The following is a 27,237-nucleotide window of genomic DNA, read 5'->3' on the forward strand; positions in this document are numbered from 1 at the left end:
GACTTGGTCAGAATGAAACATAAGGATACCTCTGACCATGCACAGTTTACTCGCCAGGATATCTGGAAATATATACTATGGCTGAGTGATACTGCATTAAATAGTAGACAAAATAGCATAGAGAAATCAAATCTGTAGATAATCCAGAAAGGACATTTTGGATAACACTTTTGCTATTCTGTACTTTAAAAAAAAAAAAGTATTTTTAATTGATTTCAGAGAGGAAGGGAGAGGGAGAGAGAGAGAAACATCAATGATGAGAGAGAATCATTGATCGGCCTCCTCCTGCACACCCCACAATGGGGATAGAGCCTGTAACTCGGGCATATGCCCTGACCAGGAATCGAACTGTGACCTCCTCGTTCATAAGTAGACACCCAACCACAAAGCCATACCAGCTGGGCCCTATTATTGTTTTAATTTTTAATTCCCTCATAACAAATGACATTGTGCGTCTTTCCATATGCTTCTATGCCATCTGCATGTCTTTAAACACATTTTTAAATACTTAGATAATATACTGACTGTTAGAGCTGGATTGCAATATTATATCCCTTTTCTATTTAAATACTAGATATTCCCCCAAGAAAACATCCTAAAGTTTGCCTCTCTGGATTACATAGATAATATCTCCCATAATTCCAACATTATTGATAGAAGTCTATTTTAAATGATGATTATGCATATTTAGTAAGTTTTTATGGGCAATGTACATGATAATCTTAAATATTTGTACTGTTAGAAACTTCTTCCTTCCACATCCAATAAGGAAGATAGTACATAATAGTATAAATTACCTAACACTTAAGCAGAAGACTCACACATGCCCAGTTAATAACATTGTCATGCTTTGTGTCCGTAGACAAGTCACTTTACTGTGTGAAACCTCAGTTTCCTCCTCTGTGCAGGAGGGGGTGATTGTAGATGTAGATCCTTGAGAGCTTCTTCTAACACTCTGGTCTTATTCTTTACTCCCCTCTAGAGACTCAAACACTGACCTGAGGCTCATCATCACAGTATTCTTTTCTTTGGCTACCTTTCCTCCTCCTACTGCCACACTGAACTCCCTTTGTCTAGTTGTTAGAACCCTTTCCAGACCACTCCTTCAGTACAACATGTAATTCTCCTGGCTTTAATTATCTGGAGATCACTTTCCTTGTTAATTTGCTGTGTTTTAATTTTTTACATCAAATCTAATTAGGAAGAACTTGCTTTGTCTGAGAGTAATTAAATTTTATCAGGGCAAATTAAGTATAAGCGGATGGCTTTATAGTTTACCTAAAAATCATCCTGGACTGCTTACTAAAATCTAAATTAAATTCCTTTCCGTCCCTTCACCAGGAAGACTTCATGAAAAAAAATTTGGGATTCTTGATCAATTTCAGCTTTTAAACTACTCTCTTTTTAAGGGAGTAGTTTAAAAGCCAAGAAATTGACCCTGAAAAATAACAAATCACCAAAGGGTCTAACTCAGGATATATTTTGTAATCTCTCTTTTCCTTGCTGCTAAATGTATCCTGTTGCCTTGAACGAAAGGAATACACCTACCTTATACAGTGAGCAGTTTTCTCTCCAGGGGGTATTTCACTCATTCAAGTTCACCATGGGTCAGGCTAAGAGCAGTCCTAGTTTAATTCATATTTCTTCCCATAGACATTCTTAATTGCTTCAGGATGTATGACTAATTAGAAAAAACATACACAGCAGGCACAGTATGAGCACATAAAAACCACCTGCACAGGTTGCCATTGTGTTTAAGTCACATAGATTGCCCTATGAGTCATTAACTTTCATAACAAGTCCTCAAAATCCATGTATTAGTAGAGAATGTATATTAGTGCTTTCAAAAATTCAGGTATGTCAAGTGACAACAGGAAAGCAGCATTTTCTCCTCACAGGGAATAGTTTACAAACCTAGGGATTATATAGTTATTACCAGAAAAGTAAAACTGTCTCTAATGGGTAAATATATTGTTTTCCAGTCTCACACAGATCTTGAAGCACAGGTCTTGGTTCAGGGGCCTGAAGGTATTCATTGTTCCTCCCAACACATTGTCATTTAGTTGATGAATCTGAAGTTGCCCCTATTCTGGCTGGCCAGACATATTCATGGCCTTGTCGATATTTGAAATTCAATAAATGTTTAGTATTGAATTAGAAAAGAGAAAAGTGAGCTTTGAATAAGGGGTTAGGACAGGGGTGGGCAAACTTTTTGACTCGAGGGCCACAATGGGTTCTTAAACTGGACCGGAGGGCCGGAACAAAAGCATGGATGGAGTGTTTGTGTGAACTAATATAAATTCAAAGTAAACATCATTACATTACGGTCTTTTTTTTTTTTTTTTTTTAGTTTTATTCATTTCAAATGGGCCGGATCCGGCCTGCGGGCCGTAGTTTGCCCACAGCTGAGTTAGGAGGTCTCATCTTAAGTAAAATACACAACTGAAACCATAAACATGTCCCAACAAACAGGGCAGCTTTATGTGAGGTGGCACGCTTATCTGATCTGCCCACTCCGGGTGGGCCCTAGAACTTGAACCAGAGTAGATCCAGATACTATCAGGTGTAGTAATAGCTGGAAGGGTTTTAGATTGGAAATTTATGAAGATGACACATTTAAAATGAAGGAATAACTATGTATATAGATTACTACGGAGTTAAACATGCGATCCATTGCAAAAGCTTTTCAATAGCATCACAAGTTCCTGTATGATCTAAGGAATTGATTCTTTAACAAAAAATAAATAAAATAGCCTTACATGCTTTTGGATCTAAATGTCTAAGTTTCTAAATAGTTCTATATAGTCTTCAACCTGTGCAGGTTCTACAGAAACTCTTGTGTGTGTCCAAGTTGTTCTTTTCCTGGAAAAATAATAATAAAAGCTAACTTTTGTTAATGATTAGCACATTTGCAGAACTGTTCTAAACTCCTATGTGTATTAACTCACGTTTCTTTTATCAAGGCCTCTATGGCTGTTTTCCAGAACATTTTCTATCTCAGACTTGAACTGCTCAGTCTTAGACTTGAAACGCTGTCTTATCAGGAAGGAGTCGGCTTTCCTTCAGTGTCTCCACTGGAGTGGGCAGGGAGTCAGTGATTGGGAAAGGCTGCTCTGCCTTCATTGCCTTGAAATCTGTGTATCTCTCTCTGTGTCCTGCATGCTGACTGCACGAGTAAACTTCTAGAATGTAACTTCTAGACTAGGACCAAGTTGGAATCGCTTTGCCCATTACACATGAACATGGATAATATTACCCTCCCTATGAATGATCAATAATAGAGCTACATGCAAAAAGTCATGATTACCATTGCAAAATATTACAATAATAATCTGTTGTCAATTGTTCATGAATTATTTCATGCCCATTATTTGCACAGGGTATATATGTACTTTGTAACACCTAATATAGCTGTACTGATTCACTTTTCACTCACTTCCCATCTCTCAGATATATTCTACATAGGTGTGATTCTAAATAACAAAGAGTTCCTCCCTGTCTCTTACTGGAAACCACATTGTGATGTATAGTTTATTCCCTTTAGAAGGGTTCTACACCTGGCATTAGGGGTCTCGACTTATGATCTCTGTGTCCTCTTTAGCACCTAATTCAGAAATAATGTAATTACTAGTATTTTAAAATGACTAATAGTTGAGTCTTCTCTACTAAGTGCTCTATAGTCATTATCCTCCTTAATCCTCACAACACTCTTGTGAAAAAGGTACTATTCTTGATCCCATTTGACATATGATCAGAGTCTTCTTTGATGATATTAAATAATTCAACAATTAAGAGTTAGAAAGCAGGTCTTCTGATTCTGGAATCTGATCTTCACCATTACAGCTGTGTCTCACACATCGTGTTCATGCTAACGAAACAAATCAATTCATTTGTTGGGTGAAAGCAGACCCTACCATTCTTTCTCTCTGGTCATGTTAAATGAGTAGGGAGGAAAATGGGGAGAAACAAAAGAAATCCTTTATCTTCAGCAGCAGCAGCAGAGCACCCCAAAGTTTTCCAGGGCGGGTATAGACCTGGAAATGTTGCTTTGAGCCAAGGAAATGTAGTTGGAGTTTCAATGCCTATCATCCTGCCTCATACCTAGAAGACACTCAAAACATTGAATTGAATCTAAATATGTTCACCAGGACAGCTAGCCTCAGAATGAAGGGAAAGGTAACAGAATAACCTAACCATTGGATTATCATGCCAAGGTCTGCAATCTGCTTTTGAAGTCCATACATAGAGCCTGTGAGGTAGCTAACGGCAATGCCACCGAGCTGCTGTTATTCATGGGGTTTAGACATGCTACCATGTTACACTGGCAGAACATCCTTTTTTCCTTTCAGTCTTCACAATCATCCATGATGGAGGCAGGACAGATACTATTATTCGCCTTAAGAATAAACACTATGTTTGGTAGTAAACACATTTAATAATATATGGCAGAGAAATGGTGCTGGACGGAGACTTGATTTGGGATGGAGAACACAGGATACTGTGTATAGAGGTGTGTTGTGGAATTGTGCACCTGAAACCTATATGATTTTGTTAACTAGTGTCACCCAGTAAATTCAATAAAAATGAAAAAATGAGTGGCAGAGATTTGAGTCTAATAATTTTGAAAATTGAAAACTTGCCAAGGAGCAAGTTTGGGAAAATTAACTTTGGTGAGCCTTTTATTATTATTTTTTTTAAATATGTTTTTATTGCTTTCAGAGAGGAAGGGACAGGGAGAGAGAGAAACATCAATGACGAGAGAGAATCATTGGTTGGCTGTCTTCTGCAGGCCCCACACTGGGGATCGAGCCCACAACCCAGGCATGTGTCCTTGACTGGAATCGAACCCAGGACACTTTAGTCCACAGGCCGATGCTCTACCCACTGAGCAAAACTGGCCAGGCTGGTGAGCCTTTTAAATCTCGCAGATATACATACAGATGCAGCCTCATATTTTCAGAAAAGCCCTGGATAATCAGGAACTCTGCAGTCCACCTGAGTTTGTGGGTCCTAAAGGTAGCCACCACTGATAACAGCTGTTGGTTACTCTGCATTAGATTTTGGTTATTTCCTGGTCTTCAGTGAAGTCTTACTAAAGTCACAAACTGGTAACACTTGTGCTAAGGAGAATTAGCAAGGGCAGAGAGCCCCTTCTGGAGCTGAAGAGGAGGCATCAGTGGTGATCACCTCACTCAGACAGGCCTACCCCGGTGTCTGCAGGCCTGGGCAGGAGTACAAAGGAGATGTGCCCAGAGCCAAATATTTAAACATTCTGAATTAAGCGACCTAGTTGCCTAGAACAGGTCCCATCTTCTTCCTTTGCCAAGTCTACCTTCATAATGACCTGGTAGGCCAGTTCAAATACAGAATTTTCTCCCCGCTCCTCTGCCCACTGCCCATCCTCCATCCCCCTCTCTTCCCAAGCTGGCTCTGTCCCATATGAGGAGGGGTCTTATTCACTCATGAGTGGATATCCCTGGCCACACTTTTAGTCTACATACACACTCTCACAGCAAACAACCACCCTAAGTTGGTCCTTTAGCCTGTAGGGTATGTACACTTGGGTGTTCTAGCTTTAGGATGAAGGCCCCAGGAAGGAAGCCTGAAATCCCTCTGGGCAGGAGATTCTGGAATCCTGGAGGCCCAGAGCATGGTCTAGAGTAGTGGTTCTCAACCTTCCTAATGCCACGACCCTTTAATACAGTTCCTCATGTTGTGGTGACCCCCAACCATAAAATTATTTTCGTTGCTACTTCATAACTGTGATGTTGCTACTGTTATGAACCGTAATGTAAATATCTGATATGCAGGATGTATTCTCATTGTTACAAATTGAACATAATTAAAGCATAGTGATTAATCACAAAAACAATATGTAATTATATATGTGTTTTCCGATGGCCTTAGGCGACCCCTGTGAAAGGGTCGTTCGACCCCCAAAGGGCTCTCAACCCACAGGTTGAGAACCGCTGGTCTAGAGTGACAAGTAGGCCCAGTGGATACTCCACCTCAGGAGGTGGGGCATGGCTGGAGGAAAGTCAGAGCAGACCCTCTTGCCCAGTTCCAAGAGCAGGAATCCAGTAGAGACCAGTCTTCTCAAATGGCTACCTCATAAGTGTAACCCCAGCAGAATCAACAGTGGAGTTGAAGAGAGAGAGAGAGAGAGAGAGAGAGAGAGAGAGAGAGAGAGAGAGAGAGAGAAGATCAGAACAGAATAAACTAAAAAGACTGCCAGAGATCAAAGACCCTTAAGGAGCTCTCAGAAATGGCTGGGGTGACACCGAACGGGGCTCATTTCAAGCAAGTCAACCGTTGGAAGGTTCAACTGTAAAATTATAATTTAAAAATCTGAGGATGTATATTTTGGGTTGGAGGTTACATTGTATAATTCTTTGCATTCCCCAGAGAGGAGAAAATAGTCCACAAGAGGCTAAGAGGCTTGTCCACAGTCACATTTCCCTTGCACAGCAGAGCAAGCATTCCGATTATGAATCCAGTGCTCTCTGTTTCCAATACATGCTGAAGAAGCAACCAGAAGAGCCAAAGAACATTTGGGGCAGGTCTGTTATCAAAACCTCTGCACTGCATCTCATTCATACCTGGACGCAAGGAAGAATCCTTGCTTCATTGGTTTTCCTCAGTAGGCCTTCCCACCTCACTGATTGTTGCTGCTGAGTCAATTGGCTTTCTGGTGTTGGAGGGGTTTTATTTCCTTTGGATTCCCGTTACCCAGTTTACTGTCCTGGTGTATTATTTTACTGCTGCCACAGTGGATTTCTACTTTGAGTCAACAACGTTCACCCACTTCCCCAGTATGGGATTATTGACCTTACCCAGAAACTGCTTGCCTCATTCTCACGACTTGGGAATTTTTCCGGCCATTTTTAATACCCCTTTTCTCACATTGTGTGATTAGTATTAAAAACCCTGGGTTTCAACTGATACTTATAAAAAGGGGCCAAGAATGGGTGCTACCTACGAAGCACCTAATTTGTACTGGGGGCCTTTATTCCCGTAGCAATCCTCTGTGACAAAACAACGAAAATAATGACTCGCCTCTCTTGAGTGCCCACTGTGCCTGGCTAGGCTCTGCCCATCTATTTGGGGATTTGCTATCATAGCCCCTCAAGGAGGAGGGATTGCTCCCATGGCAGAAGTCAGGAAACTGGCGGGGAGCGTTACATGCACTGCTTAAGGCCGGTAATGGTGAAGCGAGGGTTTCAGCCCCAGTCTGAGTCACTACATGTTCTTTTTATTATGTTCTGTTCCTCCCATATTTTGTAATATAGTAACTTAGTGTGCATGCTTCTTTTCTAGGAGAAATAAATCATTATTTATAGTTATTATTCTCTGACCCATAAAATGTGATTGTCCTGGGAATGTTAGAGCTAGAGGGAACATTAGAAGGAGCAGCTAGTCTGACACTCTCATTTTATGGTTAGGAAACAGAAGGTCAGACACATTAGGTGATTTGCAGAAGGTTTTGCAGTGAGTTGTATATAAACCTAAACCCTTATTTTCCAAATTCTTATTTCCAAATTCTTTTGTTTGTTTGCTTGCTTCCAGAAACATTGTTAGGGGCCTATAAGAACCTAATTTACCAACGCTGGAAATGTACATGCATAATGTTCTCTGTGGCATCATTTTTTAAAAATCCTTTTTAACAATGAAACCCAATATTCTCTAAAGGACTGTAAAAACTTTGAATTACCAGTTCTTAACTAAAAATTCAGGAACTGAAGAAAAATCTCTATACAGATGGAGTGTCACTTTTCAAAAGGTTAATAAAAAGTAATACTGCTATTATCAAAAGACTGATGAAATCTAGAATATTTTTAGATGAACAGTACTTGGGCTTTAAAAGAAAACCTTTATTGTATTACTATTACATTTATAGCCATGTAAGTGCCCTATGAATTCATTGCTGAAATGAATTATGGTACCTGCTGTGATTTATAAAGCAGGACATAAAGTATGGCAAAATTTCCTTAGCCTCACTAATGTAATGCCCATTCCCCTAGCTCCGATAGTGATAAGCTCGAATAAAATGGCATATAAACCATGGGTGAGAAGGCCAACACATACAGCAACAAAACAAATGTGAATTAACATCGATCAGTAGTTCAGCCTTGATTGCCAACTATGCTGCTATTTCTACCACATCATTACCAGGAAATAATTACTATGTCAAAGAAAATGGGCATGGGATGCTCTATCCTTGCCAGTCCCGAGGGTGAATATACCATAAGGAATGTAATAAGGGACTAAAAGGATTAAGTCCAGAAGAAAAGCAGCTCATGAAAAAAAGGATATGCACAGGACCACACACATTTTCAAAGTAGTATCACTTATTATTCAGTGTTGCTCAGGCACGATACTGGAATTCTTACATGTCGGGAGCCAGAAAAAGGTTAAATCAATAGCTAGCTGCTATACTCAGCTTATCCTGTGCCTGGTAACAGGAGCCGTAGAACTGATGTTAAGTAGTTTCACTACCTACCCATCTACTGCCTCACTTCTCTACATTTCTCTCTATCCGCTTGCTGTATGCAGTGTATAACTGTATGAGCAGCCCCTCAGTCCAGCATTGACTCAATGAGTATAACAGCAGTTTTGTTATTATAAGACTGCTTACATTTTTTAAAGTTTGGCTAAATCAAGTAGGAAGTCCCCAAAGCAATTTTTCCATGTTTTTATGCCACTTTTTCTTTTTTTCATTTTGGAAAGAATTGTAATTTTTCTCTCTCAGGAGCATAACAAATATTATATTTCTATGGATATGTCTATCATTTTCTGGAGATATTAATAACCAAAAGCAATGGCAAGTCTTTTATTTTATAAGAGCAGTATAGTATCTTGACTTGAACCAAATACGGTTGTGTGGTCTGAAGCTTTAGAGAAATTACAATCCTAAAATACCACTTATTTGGATTAATTGCAGGAACCACATCAAGGCATGGCACTTTAACTTTCTGGGAAAAGGCATTCATTCAGTGATACCTCGCAGCATGAGCCACCACCATGACTCTGTACCTGTCCACTGTCAGATCCCCACCTGTCTTCACCTTCCTGCTGTCACAGTGAGGGAGAATTCCCTTCTCCTAGGGCAGGGGTGGGCAACCTTTTTGTGAGTGCGCGCCAAAACCAGCAAAATCTCTGACTCAAAATTCTTCTACGAGCCAACCCTAATTTTTTGAGAACATGTTACGCCTACTTGATATCTCTTAAGGTGTACGTATGTGAAGAACCTTGAAGAAATAATAAAATTCATTCGAATGACAAAAACACAGTATATGACGATGAAAAATACATTTATTTTTTAATGTATACATGTACACTGATAGTCTGACAGAAAACTTTATGACTCCGTTTGATATTATCAGTGGGACTTTTGCTGCTGCATCACTGATAACAGAGATTTTACATCAGGCTTATATTTCGTGACCTTCAGAGATGTGCGCGAGCTACTACTTTCATCCGTCAGGCTACTCCTATTATGAGGCTTACAAAATTCATCACTGAGAACAAAGATTCACAAGCGTATATGGATGAAAACATGGAGAGTAACGCTGTTGCAAAGTTTTTTAAACAGAAAAAAATTTTCTGGAATGGCATTCCAAGTCCTCAATAGTTCGTTTTCGACACTTCTCTCTGGTACTCCTATCTCTAATCGCTTTTTTTCAATGTTTTCCAAGTCAACTCTAAGGTCAATAAATGTCTGCTTCCTTATTGAGCTACTCTGAAATTCAATCAATTGCATTTCAAAGTCAGCCATGTCTATCCATGAAAACATTTGTAGGTTTAGTTCCTCCAGTTTCATGCTGTCTGGAAACCTCATGAATTTTGCTGTCTCTTCCAATTCTCTGAATTTTGCAAATCTTGAGAAGAACTGCTCAATAGTTGACTCTATGATGTTTAAAAACAGCTTTTGAAGGCTTTGACAGTCTGTTCTGTCATCTTTTGGGAGGTCTTTGATGTACCTCTTAAGGTTGGGAAATATCTAAATCTCTCACCATCCACATCCCTCTTAAAGACTTCCAGTTTCTTTTCAAAAGTCTTTATATAACCAAACATAACATCAAGTGTCTTGCCAGTTCCTTGTAATTTAACATTTAAGTCATTCAAATGTTCACAAAAATTGTAAATGGGAGATTATAAGAGAGGGTTTCGTGTGCCAGCAAAAGTTACTGGCATGCCATGTTTGGCACACGTGCCAAGGGTTGTGTGTCCTAGGGCCATTCCTTCCATGTGTCCAGTGAATCATGGAACTTCTGTGGAACTTTGCACTGTTCATTACCTCCTCTCTCCCCATCTATCCTCAAACTCATTCCCTTCAAACAATTCTTCCCCTCAACTTTCAACAGGAGTTTCAACACACCCAAGTCCTTTCCCTCTTAAAGCACGCACACACAGAGCACTCTCTTATCCTTTTTTTGCAGGGCCAAGTTTTGTGAGCTTTGCTTCCTCATTTTTCTCGTTTCCCATTCATTCCCTCCCTTTCAGAAAAGATATTAAAGCATTTTAAATATGTGTGCATTTCAAGCTGCTCCGGTCTGAACCCCACTCTGCCTAAACTACTCTCGCTGAAGTCATCAGTGACCTTTGTGTTGCTACTGCCAGTGGCCATGTTCAATCTGTATCTTATTTGACATCTCAGCATTCAACATTGGCAAGCAGTCCCCCACCCTGGCTGATGTGCTACCCTGCTCCCAGCTTTACTCTGTCTTCTCTACCATTCCCTCCTAATCTCTTCCTCGTCTAACCCAGGTTTAAATAATGCAACTCTGCAGGAAACTGAAAGTGTGCTTCTTTGCTCTTTCATAACACTGATTTCCCAGGCAGTTTCAACCACTCCTCTGAGTCATGTACCACTTGTGCACAGACAACTGCCAGCACATGTACCCAGCCCAAACCAAGATTCCGAAATCCAGGTGGACATATCCAATTGACTGTTCAACATCTCCACTTAGATATGACAGAGGCCACTGAAACTCCCTATGTCTAAGTTTGAGCCACATTTTTCCACCCAAATCTCCTTCCTGCCAATGTTCCTTATTGAAAAGTACATCCCATGCGCCCTATTACTCCTACCAAAAGCCAGGGAACGAGGTTGAACCAAAACACAGACTATAGCAAACCATCCATTCAACATTTATTTGGTGGGTGTGTTAGATTTCTACAGCCACCATAACAATTTACAACAAACTGGAGGCTTAAAAATAACAGAAATGTATTCTCTCATAGTTTGGGAAGCTAGAGGTCTGAAGTCAAGCTTCCTTTGAAAGCTCCAGGGAGCAAACTGTCCTTGTCTCCTCCAGCTTCTGGTGGCCCCGGGCATTCCCGGACTCAGAGGCTGCATAAGGAATCTCTGCCTCTGCCTCTGCCTCCACAGTTCCTCCCTCTGTCTCTACTCTTCTGACAAGGACACCAGTCATTGGACTGAGGGGGCCCACTCTAAACCCAGGATGATTTCATCTTGAGATCCTTAACTAACTACATCTGCAAAGACCCTGCTTCCACATAAAGTCACATTCTCAGGTTCTGGGTGGACATGAATCTCTGGGGACACAAGCTCAACTTACTGCAAGGGGAGTGGAGAGAAACACTTTTCATAACTAAAAAGAATAAATAAATAAAAATAAAAACATTCACTTCCACTGGTCAAAGCAAGAAACTCTTCTGGAGGAAATGACAAACCTCTTTTGACTTTTCTGCAGTTTTTGTTCTCCCCAGCTGTTTAATTTGTTCTGTCTTTGTTCCAGACTTAATACTGTATTGTTTGGTGCACAAAAAGATTTTTAAATTTTGATAATTTTTAAAAACAACCCCCCAAAAACCTAGTTTATTCCCAGTAAATAGCACTAAGTCTAATTGGCTTCAAGATTTTAACTAATTTTTAGTTGACTGATGTGAAAACATGTTCAGAAACAGGCCTGCACTGGTGGGGGAGTATTTTTGTTCTTCAGTTTCTACTCAAGAGCACTGTAAACTTCAGCACTGTATTCAGGGGCCTGCATTTATAGTCTACCAAGTTACCTGGTGGAGTTGTAATACCTTTGAAAGATCGGCATTTTGACAGCTGGCCTACTCTGGACCCCACAACACTCTGTAGCTTCCTCTCTCACCATGCTTGATCCTTGACAATGTCAAATTCTCTCCAACCTACCTCAGGGCCTTTACCCATACTATTCCCTTTACCTGGTATATTACTTAAGAATTTAAAAGCACAGGTTTTGAAGTCAAGAAGACCTGCATTTGGGATCCTACTCTATTGTTTATGACCTTGTGCCAGTTACTGAACTTCTCTATGCCTCATTTTCTGTATCCACAAAATGTGAATGAAAGTAATATTCCCAAGATTGATGTAAAGATCAAATAACAAAATGGATTTCAATTTTTTTTCTAAGTTACACGGCACTGTATAAATTCTAGTTATAATCATTACAGTTATTCTAATACCACTATCCAGCTGGAGGCCTTGCATCTCACTATAAAGTACAACCTGAGAGCAATGCTAAATGAACAGATCTGTCTCAATATGTAACTGCTGGTGGAAAACTTTGTTTTATTTCTCTTAAACTGATTGTGTTCTGTCTGTATTCCTATCATAATAATATGTCAAACATGTGTCAGTCAGCCTCTGTTTGAATTAAGTGTTATTGCATATATGGAAAATAAGGAGATTTTCTATACAATTTTTTGTGCAACAGGGTGACCAGTTCATCTTGGCTCACCCAGAACCTTTCTGGTTTTAGCACTTAAAATCCCATATTCTGAAGACCCGCTCAGTTCCTTAATGCCACAAAATCACCTTTCCTACAGTTTGTCCCAGAACAGGGCAGAGGCAAGTCCACTGCTCCAGTGGCCACCACGAGAACGGGAGAGGCCTACTGTGGAGGTTCCTAGGGGAGAGGTGACCCCCCTACCAGTGTCACATCCAGTCATGAGTTTTCATGTCTAGTCTGGCCAGAGCCCAAGGGATTTTAGGTCTGCTGCTCAGCCTTCTCAGTTCTCACCCACAGCCATCTATCTGCTAGGCAGTTACTACCACCTCATGGACCCAGAACCACCATCTTTCCAACTCCTCCCTCTGCCCAGTGTCTTCCCTCTCCTGGGTAGCATCTCCCCTTTGAATAAAATAATGTTTCTCCCAGGATATCTTCCCTTTTTAGGGAAGCTACCTCAGTGATTGGCTGCCAATTTCCTGTCTCCATCTTATTGCCACTTATTGTTAATTCATCTCCTAAGCAAAAGAGAACGAAAGCCTTCAGTTTCATGTCTGGCTGGTGTACCTTTTGGTAGGGTGCACATTATATCATAAGCAAATTATTGACAGGAAAACAGGAAGCAAGGCTACAAGAAAACATCAAGATCAACCGCAGGTATTTATAACCAAAGGACCATGCTGTTGACGTGGTATTTTTACAGTGAAGACATAGGATTCTTCTGCTCCTTCTGGTCATAAACACCCTTAGCTGGGGTCCAGGTACGGATTGCTTTACACTGAAATGTCCTGGTGGGATTGAGTAGTGTCCTAGCAGGGCTCTGGCGTCTCTGACTTAAACAGGACTGTGCTGTTGTCTCAGTTTCTCACATCTTGTCAGAAGTCAGCAGCAATTAATCTGATGCTATCTGTGGCTCTGGTTGCTTGTTTGCCATCATCTACAGCGTGAACCATCCCTCTGTTTATTTTGGTTCTTTTTAAAGGCCCTCTTTGTGGTCTTAAGCACTGTAAGTAGATGGAGTGGAACCAGGAGTTAATGTGAAAAGTTTTTCATCTTTGGAGAGTTTTGTTTCAAACTAACTCCGGGTCACATGTGCACTGAGTTCAGTTTTTGTTTGGATAGAATGCTTCAGCTTGGAAAGAAAGAACAGGAAGTGGTACATTCCAGCCCCCAGGCAGCAGCTTCTGCTTGTCAAGCCTTTCTCGACAATAAGGTCAGAGACATTTAGTAAGGGCAGCTCTGGGAAGTAATTTACAAATTATGCTCAGAGCAACAACAAAAAAAGGTTTATTATTAAACTAGAAATGCTATGAGCACACTAGCAGAAACAAGGTTGTAAAATGAGTTCACCTCCAATCCAAGTATCATAAGACTGTGCCAATTAAAGAGAGAGGCACTTTAGGTGGGAGGGAAACTAAGACCATAGTTGGAATCATGCTCCCTGCAAATCAACTTCGTGGGCATGGTCATGGCAGAGGAGAAATGACAACTGCTGCCCAGATTGTGAAGGTTGGCGGCCAGAAGACAGGAGCGAAGAGCAGCTTTTAAGGACACAGTGAAACACATTTGAGTTTCAAGCATGAAGAGACCGTGGAAGGCAAGAGAAGCTATCAAAGAGCTGGTGCTTTCTGAATAAGGAACTAGACAAAAACACCAAAAAGCATGGTTACAGCTATCACAGATGGATCCTGACAATACATACTTTCAGGCTAGGAAAAAAACGAGTGACCACCTTCTAGTCTTTCCTGAAGTCTGGGATTAAAAATTTCTTGGCATTAAGAAACTGTTTCCTGTTTCTTTCATTTCATCACTGAGGATGTCCCAGTGGCATTCCTCCAGGGGTAAGGAGACCTTATAAGGGCCCAGCTGAACCATGGGTTGCCATTCTCATAAGCTTGACCCTTTTCCTGAATTGAGAAGAGGCAGTACTGACATTGGAGAAGAGACACAAATACCATCTAGTTCTAGTATCATGATGATGAGTGTCTGGTTAACTTGGCAAGGCCCAGTTGTTAGTTATGCCGGATTATAGCCAGACTGCCATCATCTTCAAAGAGAAAAGATGGTACGTTCTTATCGTCAGCATACTTCATCATCCTAAAATGCCACAAAGAATCTGCATGTACCTGAATCATACGTTCTAACCAGGCCATAAATCATTCACAGAGTAAAAATGGAAACTGTCAAGTTCATTACAAAGCACAACTGCTTGGGAAATTAATGAACATTTATTGATGTCCTTAAAAAAAAAAAAAGAATGAAAAACAAGAAGGGGTAGTCTGTAAAATGAGACTATTTGTAGATTCAAAATTTCCCAGGTCACCCTTTACTTGTTATGCTCAAAAGATGGGAAGCTGTTTTTAAAGGCACACAATCTCTGTCTAGTCTCCCAGCACATTGCTTTGTTATTAGGAATGCCATTTGTGTTTGAGCTAGGAGGAAATCCAATGTCAAATGAAAGGGGTTTCTCCTTTTCATGAATTAGCCTTTCTTTTTGCCATGCCATCAAAAAGTGAGGACACTGCTAATTTCCCAAATCTCTTGCAGGCTGGCAGTAAATGATTCAAGCAGATCACTGGATGCCTTTATCTCCCAGTGACTCATGCTGGTGAGAGCCAGCTTTATGGGTTTGAAACCCAGCTAAGTTCTCACTGCCTCCTTTGTCTTTTATATAGCACAGCTAGTAGCTTAAAGTGAATTAAAAATTGTTTTTGAACCATACAACTTGTTATTAGTTATTTCCATACATTTTAATCTGTCTTCTTGGTTGTATCTAAGTATTATGCTGACATTTTCTTTGCAATCTGAAATATAATCTTGACATAATTCTGGAAAATGATAACTCTATGGTATGTCCCGAAAGTAGAGAACATCTGTTTCATTTTTAAAAGGGAAAAGGCATTAACTTATTTCTCATCTCCTCTAACTGAACTTTTAAAAGATTATGATATGCAAGGAAGTGCAGTTAATAATCTAGAATTGTAGAAGATAATCTTATCTATCTAGAATGAATCTGAGAAAATGGCAAAGAAGGGATTCAGCCAGGTGGTTTTGTTAAAATAAACTCCAAAACATTTTCTCATACAAGGTAAAATCATCTCTATCTTTATTAGAAAAGAAAAAAAAATAATTTCATATTAAGACTATGTGTCTCCTTTTATTAGGAAGATTCAAAGATTTGGCATTGTCAGGTTGGAGTTACTAATTAGCAATATTTTTCTCCTAACTCAAGACTTGCTTCCTCTGAGCGAGTTTCTGAAGAGGCAACAATCCTGCTGACTGAAACTACACAGAATTTTCCAATGGTCTTACCGATCAGTTTATCTTAAGTAATTTTCCTAATGTGTTTGATAATATCATGTTTCAAGAGTAAGCAAGCCATGTGAAGTTAGTACTCTTCCAATCCTTTCATTTGTTAGATCAAAATCAAATTCAACAGAAAAGCCATAAAGATAAGCACTATTAACTTGTTAAGCTGTCATCACACACAGAAACTGGCTAACCCAAACAGGTTATGTGACCCATGAAAGCAAGAGATATTTCTCATCCCTTTGGTGAATAAAAATACTTCCTGCTGTCACTTATCGCTTAAACCAAATAACAAATATTAACATTTAATTATTGCTGACACTTGTCAAGGTCTTGCATTTGAGACTGCCATAGTAATAAATGTACCCTTCACTCAAGAAAAAAAAAAATTTTAGGGAGCGAGGAAAGGAGAGAGAGAAATATTGGTGTGAGAGAGACCCATTGATCGATTGCCTCGTGCCCTATAACCCAGGCTCAAACCGACGGCCTCCTTTCGGTGCACAAGCAATGTTCCAACCAACTGAGCTACACCAGCCAGGGCCTCTTCACTCAAAAATTTGAAATGACATATCCAACACTTTCAATGTATAGTTTGTTAAAACTAAAAACATTCAAAATGGCTGTAAGAGTTAAATGAAACAAGCTATGTTTCAACAAAAAAGAGCGAGGGGGTTGAGAATACTTAAACTGAGACAAAACTGACTTAGGTTTCATCTAAATTCACCTCTATTTACCAATTGTTTAACCTCAAGCAAGTTACTTATGCCCTCTGAGCCTTGGTATCCACATATTAAAAACGGGATAATGGACCTTATTTCAGAATGTTATTTTGCAAGAGAACACATAGGAAGCATTTACTACATTATTGATGCATAGTAGGCATTCAAGTTGCTAGTAGAACTCTTTTTGTAGAACCCCGATAGTATTTAGGAGAACTTGCTTCATTATACTGGTTGATGTTCTCAAACTGAGTATCTTTCTAAAATAGAAATAAACTGCCTCTGGGAATACAATGATTCTGACAGGAGGTCTAATGGAACGTCATCAGGATTGGCATCACACCATTCAAAGATCCCCAGGAACCAGAGATGGTGCTTGTGAGACCCAGGGTTGTTTTGTGTGCTACGGCACCTCTCAGGGCTGGGGAACAAGGAATTCACTTAAACCACTCTGCTTTTCTTATGCTCCAGCTTCTTTGCATAAATTAGCTTTTAGTGACCGAAGTCAACCATGTAATATTGGGGCAGCATAAAATTAAACAGATGCACTAATGAGAAAAAAAAGTAACGTGAGATGACAACATTTAGTCACTGAGGTTCTGCAAAACAGGATGTTCTTTCCACACCACCTCTTCCTCTCATTCACTAAAGATGACGAGTTACAGTACTTTGGTGCTTGGCAATTATCACCCCAGAAGGAACTTGGCATATCTATGAACTAGAGGTGTGTGTTGAACTTGCTTTCTATATTTTAAAGAGATTCCCAGGGGGCTAGCAGAGAATATATAACTTTCTATGAAGTATAACTTAAATTCCTTGAAGGGGAACAGTAAGAGTGAAAACTTACAAGAACTATAATGATAAAATTTATTTTTTTAAATTTCTTTATAAAAGTTGTACTTGCTAAGGTATCTTAAGTAGATAGCACTTGGGAAGAAATCATAAAGAACTAAAAGATCTAGCAATGATAAATCAGTAGGTAGTGGTACCTAGGAATCTGAGTTAAAGCACACTTCAGTATCCAATCAGCATAACCTTCATACAGTCAACTACCATTTGCCAAGTGGTTATTATGCACAAGGTACTATGGAAGCCACATGGAATACACTAATATGAAAAAGTCTGACTTTAGAATCTATAATAGTGGAGATAGACACATTAAAAATTAATAATTTTATAATGTATTAAAGCACAGTAACATCTGTGGGCATAGTGTTGTATGATTATGAATTAAGGGTGCATAGTCTTGCTTTGGAGGTATTAGAGAAGGATTCCTGGCAGATATAACACCATTTCTAAGCCTTACAGGATAAGTATAATCTAGCCATTGGTAATGAATAGAAAAAAGGCCGTTCCAAGAATAAGAGACCATGCGGAAAAAGTCTTGGTGATAAGAAACAGCATGTGCAGAGAACAATAAACAAATCAATACAGAATCTTGGAGTGTGCCAGAGAGTAGTGAGAAAGAACAGTGGGATGCAGTTTGCGGAGGATCTGATAGAATAAGGATAGTTTAGGGGATAAAGAGTTGAAGAGATTTAAGCAAGGGAGCAATATGGGTTAAATTTGCACTTTTAGTGGTCCTTCAGATAGTATTATAGAGGAGAGATTTGAGAGGGAAAGAGAAACAGGGAGAAAGAACCACCCAAACCGTTGCATTAATCTAAGTAAGAGGTGATAAAGATTCGATCTAAGGTCATGGTAGTAGGAATCGAAAAATGGATTCATTAAATACATTTTGGAGGCAAATTAAACCAGTGTGGACAAGTGATAAGGATGTAAAATGAAGTGCTGGATTTCTAACTTGGGTAACTGAAAGTTTGGTGAAGACACTGAAAGAAAGAATACTCTAAGCCAGTGGTTCTCAACCTGTGGGTCGCGACCCCTTTGGCGGTCGAAGGACCCTTTCACAGGGGTCGCCTAAGACCATCCTGCATATCAGATATTTACATGACGATTCATAACAGTAGCAACATTACAGTTATGAAGTAGCAACGAAAATAATTTTATGGTTGGGTCACAACATGAGGAACTGTATTTAAAGGGCCAGAAGGTTGAGAACCACTGCAAGAGGAGTCAATGAAAGAGGAAAGATGAAAATTCACCATCAATTCCATTGGCAAGGCCAGTGAACTATATCAGTGACAGTGACAAACAGGAAACTGGATAAGGAAATCTAAAACTTGAGGGAGAGTTGGAACTGGATATATATGTGGGAATCATTAGCAAATAGGTATTCGTTCAATCAAAATGGGACATTTTACTCAGGTGAAGCATATCGAGTGAGAAGAGTATCTGACAGAGAACATAGAGAAGGACCCACAGCACCAAATGTAGCAGAGGCTGGGCAAGATACAGGCTGACAGCATCTGCTAGATTTAGCAATTAGTAAGGCATTGGTGACTGAGGAGAGGTCAGATGCAGAGGGCTGAGGAGTCAATGAGAGGGAAGCAAGTGGAGAAACTTCCTTGGAAAAGAGGAAAATTGTGGTACCAGGAAAATTGGCGGTGGGGTGGGTATTTCCATACTAGTTGTAAAAAGAAAATGGAATTCACGCAAGCATATTCATAGATTGAGAGGAACATGGAAAGATCCATTTTCTTTGATAAATCAGATCCAGGATATTCTGGATGAATAAAATCTGAAAGCACTTTAAAATTTTATTTAAAACCATAATTCCTTCCCCTCACCCCCCCCCACCTCCCTAACCTCCCCCCCCCCCCCGCCCCCGCACCAAAGCTTTCAGCTATATGCCTAGCGACCTTCAGTTTGGACTGATTGTGCTTTTCCTGACTTTTTCAGCCAACATTTCTGCTGGCACCACTAATAAGCCATGAATGCAAGCAACATAATGAAGAAGGAAATAGAAGGCGGGAAACAAGGCCCTGAAAAATTCAGGCTGGAAAATCACCTTCTGAAGGGGTCCGGGTTGGCTGGTCACACACTGAGTAATGCCAAGTTGGCTGTGCTCCTTTGAAATGTATCCAAGCTCCATCTCAAATGCTAAACACTGCAGAACCCTAAAAAAAAAAAAAGTCATGTGCTATAAAGTATGGGCTTGGTCCACTTTCAGGGTTGTTATTTTCCAGAGAGAAACCATGGTGTCTGTAAGTGGTGGCATAAAAGCAATTACTTCATTATCTTACTTCCCAGCAATAGATGACATCTAACAATTACTGTTTGGCTGCATACCTTTTAGTGTCATCCCTCCTCTGTGAACACCCAGGGTGGTGAAATCCAGGGCGTGCTGACAGCACTCCTGGGTGTGTTGTACTGACTTTGGCTGGCCCAGGAGCTCTGCCCAGTTTCAGGTGGCAGACACTTCTTGATCATTACTGTGATGGTAATACCAGGGCAAGATCAACACAGAAAGTAAAATTTATTTTCCCTGCTTATCTATAGTTATTTCACATGCTTTGCATAATTCTTTAACAATAAACCCTAAGGACCTCTTGCATTTGGGACACAGCTCTGGAAGTCGAAAAACTTTATTAGGTATATGTTGATAACCTACCTTAAATTCACTTGGGGAAAAGGCAGGGTATTTATAAACTTTAAAAAGAACCAATAGTGCTCTGGTGTGGACACAGAATTGAATCCACGACGAAGTCAATGACAAATGAAAATACAATGAACAAACTGAAGAGGAGACATATCATCAGGCTGCAAATGTTGCTTTCCAGGTGGTTTCCAGGAGTGGGTGGCAGTCTCTTGTTTTTGAAAGATAATTCTGGAGATTAAGGATCCCAGCCAGAGTGGGGCAGATGCATTTAGACAGTGAAGATGCATTTAGAGTGAGGACATACTGAATGCATACCTGTGAGCATCAACACATCCACAAGGGACCTGTTTGTGGTCCTCACCTGTCTAAACTTTGATTCAATTATATTGAATTTCACCAGGCATCCTAGTCTTACTAATGCTTCCCCACAAACGCCCACTCAACTACTCTTCAGGCACCCTAATATAGCCTGAAGTTAGCCAGGACTTGTATGTATTATGATTTACATATAAAACATCAAGTTCTCTTTACTCAGAACCCTCAAGGCTACTGAGAAAAGGTGACCAAGCTGAGAAACATTTGAGTTGCTTCCTAGATTCTGGTAACATGGCTAAGTTGAGATGAAGTTACAGCTCTCTTGGGGTTCCGGGCTACTAGTTTCATAGCTGACAATGGTAGCTGAGGGGCAGAATAGCTCAGTGAAATATTGGACATTTGCAAAAGGTTCCAAAAGTTCACTCCTGGGAATTTAATGATTTCTGCTTCCAAGTTCCGGGAGGATGCTGCTGTTTCTTATGCTTAATGTTGGAGCTACTTTGTTGCCATAGGAATTAAAACACTGAGTTTCACATCAAGTCACATTCATTTTGGTTCATAGCCCTGGAAAAACTGATCAATAAATAATAACTAAGAAGAGATAATTACATAAAAAAATTGCAGTTGCTCCGAAACCGGTTTGGCTCAGTGGATAGGTCCCGGGTTCGATTCCGGTCAAGGGCATGTACCTGGGTTGCAGGCACATCCCCAGTAGGAGATGTGCAGGAGGCAGCTGATCGATGTTTCCAACTCTCTATCTCTCTCCCTTCCTCTCTGTAAAAAATCAATAAAATATATTTTTAAAAAAAATTTTTAAAAAAATTGTAATTGCTTATTGACAAAATAAGAAACAGGAGCATTGGGTTCCTCAGACCTCATTTATTCCTTTTCTAGAAAGCTGTAACAAAAGATATAGACCTAGAATTATAACACTTAAGCTTAAATTTTTAAAATCATCTAGAACCATTTAAAGAACTATCTTTTTCAGTACCAAGATAGTTGTTGGAAATTGAGAACATTTTCTCGGTTTGCAGGGCCTAATTATACATTGGTACATAGTAAGTGCTAAATTAAAACATTTTTTAATTTCAAATTGAAATAGAAACATTTTTGCCTAAGTCAGAGAGAACTAGAAAACAAAGGGCCATTGTCCTTTAAACGTTTTCTTTGGGAAGGTAAGAGAAGAGTGGAACATTTTCTTGACCCTTTTTTGAGGTGGAAGAAAGAATAAATCTTGACTGACTACCTGAGGAAAAAAAGAAAACATATTAAAAAATATATAGGTTGAGATTTCTAACCTTTATTAAGGGCCTATATTGTGTACCAGAACCCTCAGCTTACACACTACAGAATTAATAGGCCATGTGGCATGTGTGACAGGCTTGCCAAATCATTCTAACCATGATCTGCTCCAACTATAATGAACACCCTGTCCCTGCTCTTCTTCAAGCTACTAGCTCATCCTTTTTCCCCATGACTTCAGTGACACCTCTCCTCCCACCGCCAGTCCTCAAATCGAAGTCATGATTATTTCCCTGATTTAAAAAAAAAAAAAAAAAAAAAAAAAAGACTGAACTAGTACAGGAGACAATATATAATTAGCTATGTAGGGTTTTTCTTTTTAAGCACCCAGAGCAAATTAAATAACATATTAACAGAAAAAAAAATCTGGTCTTTGTTCACAGTATTATTTTTAAAAATGTGAAATTTCACTATGGTGCCAAACCATACAATGACTAAATAAGAAGAAGCCAATAAAACATGACAGATCCCATGGGGTTGGGTAACACCAAGAGCCTGAGGCCTTGCTAAGCATGTGCCTAAAGGCCTCTGGCCATCAGCTTCCTATGCCTGTTATTCAAGACCAGCACATTCACAACATTGAAGTGTTTTTTTAAAAGAACTTCTTTATTATTTGAGCAATACTACTATATTCTACCACATTTAAAAGTGATAGCAGCTGCAAAAATAATAACTAAGAACTTAGTGACTCCCCTCAACACTCTAATTATTTATTATTTTTACAAAGCAATCCTAATATATAAAAAGCCAGGGGCCATCATGACCAAAACAACCAGACAGATGACTGAACAGCAGGCTTTGTAGGGCGACCAGGCCAGCGGCGGGGTTGGGAGGGTGGGGGTGGGGGAGCAGTTGGAGGAAACCAGGCCAGCAGAGGGGGCAGTTAGGGGCGATCAGGCAGGCAGGCAGGTGAACAGTTAGGAGCCAGTAGTCCCAAATTGTGAGAGGGATGTCCAACTGCTGGTTTAGGATCGGGCCTAAACTGACAGTTGAACATCCCCCGAGGGGTCCCGGATTGGAGAGGGTGCAGACGCCCCCCCCCCCCCGTGCACAAATGTTGTGCACTGGGCCTCTAGTTTTTAATATAAGAAAGCTTGTTGATAGCTTGAAGAAATAGGATGCCTGCAACAGTCTTGTAATTGTCCATCTAAACCAGGGGTTCTCAAACTACGGCCCGCGGGCCACATGCAAATACAAATATCGTATTTGTTCCCGTTTTGTATTTTTACTTCAAAATAAGATATGTGCAGTGTGCATAGGAATTTGTTCATAGTTGTTGTTTTTTTTAACTATAGTCTGGCCCTCCAATGGTCTGAGGGACAGTGAACTGGCCCCCTGTTTAAAAAGTTTGAGGACCCCTGATCTAAACTAAGAGGCTTTTAAGTGTGAGCACAGAAACTTCACTGTGTCTAAGAAAACCTAGTGGTTTCGAATAGGAGGATATCTTTATGCTGCTGCCTAGAAACTACTGATAGAGCGGAAGCGTTAGAGTGTGGATAATGACGTTGCTTTTTGCTCCTCATAGAACTTGAGACAAGTTATTTAACTCTATTAGTCCTTAATTCTGGCATTCCCTAAATAGAGTTATTTATAACTTCTCCCTCTGCTAAACAGCTTAGAGATCAATTAGATAAGCAGTTGAAAAGGTGTCATGGTGTATCTTTTACAGACATAAAGCCTAAAGCCCATTTCTAAGAGGCTTTACTGTTCCCTTCTCCTGGGTGGGCCTGGCTTCGTTGAAAACATCAGAAGAGAGGAATTAGTTGAATAATGAAGGCAACATAAAAACATTTCCATTCCTGCCCTTCCCATTAACTTGTGACTCATTCTTCAAGTGTGGTATTATAGTCACTTCCTCTGGAAGTTTCATGTCACGTGCAGATGGCTCCTGTAGGTAGCACACCTCAGATCTTGGACAGTATGAGTGTATAAATAGTATAATTATAGCATTCTGTACGTCATCCCCAAAGATAGTACAAAGTTATTCACACGAGGTCTGAAGGTATTATTAGCTATTAGAAGAATAAAATTAACTCTGATTTAAAACATTATTTTCTGGTAAATCCAAGCCTTTTTCATTGGTGGGGAGGGACAAAAAGGGACAAGGGGTTGAATTTGAGAAGAAAGCTAACCAAGTTATCTCCCTGTGAAACCATGGGGAAGGGAAAGCATTTTCTTACTTCATTATGCTCAAACACACAGATGTGGCTAGATTCAAGTCCTAACTCCCTCTCGCCTTCCTTGTTAACACTATGTGCCTTCATTCTTTTTCTTGCCTCCATTTCCTCATCTCTAAAATGGAATAAAAATAATAGCTCCGAACCTCAGAATTATAAGTAATAAGAGGAGGAAGCACTTGGCACATGAACTCTTTCGTGTATGCTTGTGGCGCTGTGTTTCATGAGCCCATAGTACCTGCTCGGTAGCTACTGTAGATGAGACAGCACCCACCTGTTCTTTAGAAGCGCCCGTGTGTTTTCTAACGGCCGCGGCCACGTCCTTTTCTTCTCACCCTGGTTGTGAAGTGCGAGCGCGTGTTGAGATCAGTGAGGAGGAAACAGACAAAAGGCAAAATAGACTTAAAATGACAAGAGCTAAGTCCCCATGAAAGGTACAGATTAATTTTGGGCCTCAGGGATTCTCAGCCTTTAGTAGCCATGTCCATGGACTCGCCGCTCCCTAACCCCGATGCTACACTGTAGGTTATGCTTAGCTAGAGAGCAAGGCAAACACTAGCCCTTAAACTCCCAAATAGCTGTTCTCCCAAACCCATACTTGTGGGAGTGCACAGATCTGGAAACGTAAGGATATGAAATCACCTTCGCTATGGCATTGGATGCTGCTAGTGACTAAGTTAAGGGAAGCCTTGACTTTCTGTGCGTTTTGCTTCTGTTTTATGCTTTCCACGTGGCAATATTAGTATAACTCTTTAAAAAACACGCATCCTGTTAGTTACTGTTCATTTATTTTCCATTGATGTTTGCTAGGAAAAAAATCCCACCCAGGCATCCGCTTGTAGGCTATTCTGAGGAACCATTTGCTGCCATGTCTGAGCGCCTCATCTGAGCTCTTCCCCGGCCTCAAAATACCGGCTCCACAGGACCCGCCGTGTCATGACATGTGAGGCACGCGGGGAAGGGTTGTCTGTGGTCTCAGGAAGGACCCGCACCCCCTCTGTCCCCCACAGGCTTGTCACCCCGACCGCCTGTCTTGCCCGCGCCCCAGGTTGGTGCCCCTGCAAGCGAGCCTTTTCGCAGCAGCTTGATGTCAAGCAAACAACCAGGAGGGATGAAGGTTTCAAAGTGCCGAGCCCAGTCTGTCCTCTCCTCCCACGCGGAGGCTGGGAAACGAACCGGTGCCTTGACATTCCCCGGAGACGTGACGCGCGAGTCTCGCTGTTGCCAGGGATCGCCGCCGCCTGTCAGACCCGGCTTTGTGCTGGGGTTTCAGGCAGAGTCCTACGGCCTCGGGCTTTTTTTCTGCGCGGCCTGAGCACACTGTGACCATAAAGCCGGGTTGGTGAGTCCCTGGGAAACAGCAGAGGTCACTAATGAAAGGCGCTTGCCAGTCAGCGACTCTCATCTTTAATGGCTTTCAAGGGGCTTGGCCCCATCCTTTGTCTGCGTCCCGCTGGCTGGAGGGGATAATGCTGCTATTCTTTTCATCACCATGTCAAGGCCCTGCTTGCTGCTATCCCCTTTTGATCAGCCACACTTGGGACACACTGAACTTTCTCCTCTGCCCTCAAAGTCCCAAGTTGCCAAACGAATGTCTGTAAAATAGAACAGGGCATGCAATTGTAGCCACTAAAGACAGAGAGAGAGACTATCATGTGTCTATTTCTATGCACATTTCAGGGTTCTCCCCACCGTACAGATTCCTAAGGAAGAGCGACCCATCATCTGTTTAAGCTCTTCATTACGTTCATGAAGGAATGACATTCTCCCTTGCCCTTATAGCCGCTGTCACCTTCCAGGTTAAACCACTCTGTCTCCACAGCCAGGTTTCTGACATGAAGGAAATTGGTTCCATTTAGTACTTTAAGTCACAAACAATAATAAAGAGTAGTTGAGAAAAGTTGAAAGCATCTTATTTTAAGTGTCAGACTTTAAAAGTTTCCTTTATCGTATGTTTCCTCTCCCAACCTTGCCCTATGTTGGCTTATAAATACCAGGTTAACTGCTTGCTTGCCTGAAAAAGTCCGTAATCCACTTCATGATCCCCTGAAAGGCCGCACTGAAACCCTAACCTCTGTGGGACCCCAACATTGTCCTTCACCATCCAGTCCAAGTAAAGTAGAACCATCTTTGAGAGCACAGCCACAATGAAAACAGGGAAAGGAGGTACACTTGCCTCACCTACATTATGCATAAAAGATCTTGCTGTGTAGCTCTTTTTTTTTCTGTTCTTGATCGTTTGCATAATTGCAGTGCTCTTCTGATTCACTCTGCCATCCAAGACTTGGCTGCTAGCCCTGCAAAGTGCTTTCATATAAAACTGGAAGTCAAGAAGTAAAGTTTGTTGCTCCAATTAGCCTAAAATCCAACCTAATTCACTGTTGGACCAAAAGAGGACTTTCTAAAGACAAGTAAAAGCAGTGCCTATCACTTCAGTAGCCGATCCCTAAAGGAAGGTTGGGTTGACTGCCCTCTTTCCAGCTGAGCTAGAAATGACATTTTAACATTCTCATTCAAGGTCAATGGCTGTATTGTCCTCTTGTGGTAGTTGCAAAATCGACTGGGGTGGGGGCAGGTGATGAAAGATGAGGGGAACGAAGCTTCATTACTGTGTTACCCAATCAGCCCCTGCCCACCAGCTGGAGGTCAGGGGAGTACAGAGACACAAAACTCAGCTCCGCCAGGGAAAAAGGAGAGGTGTGTTTGTTGGCTGAGGAACACGCACTCTGTTGTATGTTGGTGATTGCTCCATTTGTTTACATGGTGACTCATCCATGCGGCCACTCTTTGTTCTTTAGACAAGACAGGCCGTCCAGCAGACCAAATCTTTGTTTCTTATGAGCTCATCGGCTTCTGCCTTCTGCAGGCCACACCTGTAATTATAATTAGGGCCCAGTGCTTGGGATGCCGCAATCCTTTCTAGTGAAACCAATTGTGAGTTCACAAATGAGATGCTTAGTGAAGAGAGAATGCCTCAATTGATAGAATCAGTGTCATTAGCCCCTTTCACTGGTTATTCTGGCTGCACTTAGCCTTCTATTAAGATTTGGGTGATTAACATTTTTCAGTAATATGGGGCATTTTTACATTTTCAAGGGAAATGTGATGTTAAACTAACTGGGACACTGTGAACAGGCCTAAGAAGGCGAGGCTTTCGGAAGCAAACAGCCGATACCGGGAGATGAAGA

At 40.8% G+C, this 27,237-nt stretch overlaps 2 long non-coding RNA genes across 3 annotated transcripts in view; both read right to left on the reverse strand.

Annotated features, from left to right (window-relative positions):
• Window positions 1-21,245, reverse strand: part of LOC118661879 — a 107,457-nt gene extending 86,212 nt beyond the window's left edge. The window contains exons 1-3 of one of the 2 annotated variants that reach the window (XR_004969515.1): window positions 19,946-21,245; window positions 19,665-19,773; window positions 1,549-1,681 (exon numbers count right to left, since the gene is read on the reverse strand). This is a non-coding gene — a long non-coding RNA (uncharacterized LOC118661879). Of the gene's footprint in view, window positions 1-1,548; window positions 1,682-19,664 lie in introns of both variants that reach the window. The other variant, XR_004969513.1, reaches the window with a different exon arrangement.
• A 189-nt stretch (window positions 21,246-21,434) lies between these two features.
• On the reverse strand, window positions 21,435-26,662 carry LOC118661779. The gene is made up of 2 exons (XR_004969468.1): window positions 24,324-26,662; window positions 21,435-21,816 (listed from the first exon to the last, which is right to left on the reverse strand). It is a non-coding gene; the product is annotated as an uncharacterized LOC118661779 (long non-coding RNA).
• Window positions 26,663-27,237: the final 575 nt, after the last annotated feature.

This window comes from Myotis myotis, unplaced genomic scaffold, assembly GCF_014108235.1.
Source record: "Myotis myotis isolate mMyoMyo1 unplaced genomic scaffold, mMyoMyo1.p scaffold_m19_p_8, whole genome shotgun sequence".
Classification (NCBI taxonomy): domain Eukaryota; kingdom Metazoa; phylum Chordata; class Mammalia; order Chiroptera; family Vespertilionidae; genus Myotis; species Myotis myotis.